This window comes from Nematolebias whitei, chromosome 1 (genome assembly GCF_014905685.2).
Source record: "Nematolebias whitei isolate Nwh7 chromosome 1, NemWhi1, whole genome shotgun sequence".
Taxonomy (NCBI): domain Eukaryota; kingdom Metazoa; phylum Chordata; class Actinopteri; order Cyprinodontiformes; family Rivulidae; genus Nematolebias; species Nematolebias whitei.
This window is the reverse complement of record NC_056498.1, coordinates 28134406-28138238: the sequence shown is the minus strand read 5'-3', so window position 1 is coordinate 28138238 and position 3833 is coordinate 28134406.

Below are 3833 nucleotides of genomic sequence, written 5' to 3'. Positions count from 1 at the left end.
TCCAAGAGGCTTCGTCAGTCTGAGGCCTAGCCATCTGGTATTACCCAGAAGCCACCCTGACTCTTGTGTTTCAAGGATGAGGGGCGAAACGTTTCTTTTTAACAAAAAAACGAAGTCCAGATGACATGATTCAACCTTTTTTGTTGTTATATACCTGGATGACTGAGAAAACAAACTTTGTGTTTTTGAAACTATTAGTGAAAAGGCCAGACTTCAGGGGTATCTGAGGCAGGCTTGAAACACAAGAGTCAGGGTGGCTTCTGGGTAATACCAGATGGCTAGGCCTCAGACTGACGAAGCCTCTTGGATGAGGGGCGAAATGTTTCTTTTTAACAAAAAAACGAAGTCCAGATGACATGATTCAACCTTTTTTGTTATATACCTGGATGACTGAGAAAACAAACTTTGTGTAATACAGTAGGTGCAAACGGCACACGGCTGTATCTCTGTCCCCCCCACCCTCTAAAACTGTCTGTATAAACAGCGCGCTGCGCAGCTCAGGACATGTCTCCGTCCATCCCCCCCCCCCCCCCCCCCCCGCACAAAAATCACAGAGGAGATCGCCCTGCCACGGCAAGTTATCTGGGGGAAAACACTGTTACGCATTTATTTAATGGTCAAAACAGCTTCATTTCACCTGGGCGGTGCCATCCATCCATCATCCATCCATCGTGGCCAGAGCCGCTAGCTCTCCAGCGTTCCACCGCTTGCACCAGCTGAATGAAGCGAGCGTGCATGAGAGGACTCACTGTTGCAGTTCTTAGAATTTTAAAGCATCAGTCAAAAATTGCATTATGAATATGATTTAAAAAAATGTATATAAGTCGCTTTGGCGTATAAGTAACAGGACTGACACATCTATGCAAAAAAAACTGTGACATATACGCTGGAAAATACAGTATTTTAAAATAAATATGTTTTGTTCTATTGCAACAAACAAGAATCACCCATCAAGTATAACTGATTAAAAGTTGAGAATAATTGACTTGGAAGTAAATTTAAAAAAGCTTTTACAGATCAATGATTATTAATCTTCTGCCAAAAATTAGACACTAAGGAGCTAATTAAAGTGATTAATAAAAGTTACAGTCTGGTAAACAAGGTCTTTGACCTTTCTGATTGTATTTACGTTCTTTACAAAGAGAAGCAATTTGTATGAATTTAATAACCTGTCACCGCTTTGTTTTCAGTGCTAATTACTTGTTGACATTTTGTCGTCCAAGTGCATAAAAAAAGTTGCCACAAAAAACAGCCTGCTGCTGCTGCCGCCTTGTTGACTGTTCTGCTTAGGCTGAAATCTTAATGCTCCTGCCAACCAATCACAGGAAAATACTTTTAAGCTTGTCTGAAAAGTAAAATTTGTTTAGTTTGAGTAAGTTAAATTTGTGTGAATAAGTGGCACAGGCAATTTATATCTTAGATCCTTATTTCTGTTTCTTTTACAATTTATATTTTTGCTGTTGTTGGATGTAACTGGGACCCTGTGTACACAATTTCATACCACCTCATGTACCACATGTGATGTGAATGACAATAAAGAACATTGAATAAGTCCAGGTAAGAAAAGACAGCTGTTAGGTGAAAAAGTTCATATTATTATCAAGTATTTGTTGTTTGTTTCATCAAAGTTCATGCTCAGTAATCCAGGTAAAAAAAATCCAACAAAGTTCAGTCAGGTCATCTGGACGGTTTCTTTTTTTTTGTGGTTGAGAAGTTTTGCCCTTCATCCAAAGGACTTCATCAGTCCCAGGAGCCACAACAAGCTCTACAAGTCCCACACTCCCATAGTGGATCAACCAGTTTGCTGGTGATGAGATGGTTTCTGGGGCCCGCCCTCTCCCCCGTTGACTCCTCTGAGGCAGCCATAGCCAAAGTGGTTCAAAACATCAAAGTTCATGCGCAATAATCCAGGTAGAAAATCCAACAAAGTTCAGTCTGGTTATCGGGACGAAACTTCTCAACAAAAATAAAAACTAAACTGTCCAGATGATCGGACTGAACTTTGTTGGGTATTTGTTGTTTGCATCAACTTAATATGATTCTAAACAAAATAAAAATAAAAATGTTCCTTGAAAGAAATACACATCACCCACCACCTTTCACGCCAGAGATTAGACTAAAAAATCCTCATAAGAAGTGAGAAGGGATGGGATTATAGCTGGTTTGGTCAAATCTTAATCTAACATTAATCATTCATGTAATGTTTTTATGCAACTAGTGCTTAGTGTATATTTAGTTGATGTTTTTCTTAGTTCATATCTTAGATCTTACTGTTTTTCTTTTACATTTTATTGTTGGATGTAACTGGGACTCTATACACAATTTCGTTCCACCATATGCACCACATGGGGTGCGAATGACAAATAAACAACCTTGAATCCTTGAACATTAAGCACAAAGACAAACTAGACTGTGGGACATGTTAGTGTTGGAGAATGCGTAAAAGAAGTCTCCCAGCTACATCTAAAAAAGTTAAATCTGGTCCTCTGGACATTAAAAAAAACAAAACAAGAGGACCAGAGGACCAGATTTAACTTTTTTAGATTTTTCTACCTGGATTATTGAGCATGCATCAGGATATCTCCCAGCTACAATCAAATTAAATTTGACTTTTATGTCAATTTGACGTTCAAGCTCTTACATTGGCTGATCAGTCATGGTGGACAGCTTAGCATTTGAGCAAAAGATGTGCAACATATAGAGCTTAAAATGCGTGCTGGGTGGTATGGTGGCACAGTTGATAAAGCTGCTGCCTCTCAGCGAGAAGGCCGCCGATTCAAATCCTGGCCTGGGACCTTTCTGGCTGGAGTTTGCCTGTTCTCTCCGTGCATGCGTGAATTTCTTCGGGTACTCTAGTTTCTTCCCACAGACCAAAAACATGTATCTTAGGCTGACTGGTGAGTGAGAGAGTGAATGGTTGTTTGTCTCGTTTGTCTTTGTGTCCCTGTGATGGACTGGAGACTTGTCCAGGGTGTGCACACCTCTCACACAGTGATAGCTGGACATGGGCACCAGTGACTCCCATGACCCGAAAAAGAAGAAGCGGGTAAAGATGATGGATGGATGGTAATTACATGTGTCTACCAGACTAAGTTTTAGCACCTTATCTCTAAAGCTGACTGAGTCATAACCATTTTTGTGTTTGCTAAAGTTGATAGCTGAGCAGCCTCTTGAATTGGGGTGACACCAAAGGTTAATCAGTTGTAAACATCCATCCTTTGAGATTTTCAATTAAGTTCTGTCCAGTGGTTCATGAGATGTCTTGGCACAGACAGAAGCCAACGCATCGTCACCTTCTTTTTCCTTAAGCCGGTGACTACTAACCCAACACTGAAATAAAGAGCCGACTTAAAGCCAGTAAAACGTTCTAGCTGAACGGCTGCACGTGAGGCCGACATCCATGAAGCGACGGTTGTCCAGGCGAGGACGAGCCGTTGCTGTTCTGCAGCGGATCGTGACCGAAGGCTGACAGTGTGAAAATCCCAATCACAGGGTGCAAAGGTTGGTTGAGCTCTAAACTCTTCTGCACAGATGCCTGTTGGGATGAATTTATACCAAGCGGCTACTCTCTCTCGCACGCAGCTTCAAAACAAAATGTCCAGCAGCAGAATAATTTATAGAACCTTTTTTTTTTTTTTTTTTTACTCAAACTCCTCACCTCTCTACAGGAGTTGCTATTAATTTATCACACTTGCGTAAAACCTTTTGATTGCTGACACAGACATCCATAATTGACACACCTGTGCACAGTTTCCCCCCTGAAGGTATCCTGGACGTCAAGCTCATGCATAATTGGAAAGTCATAACCCACACGCTTGAGTTGCACTCAGCAT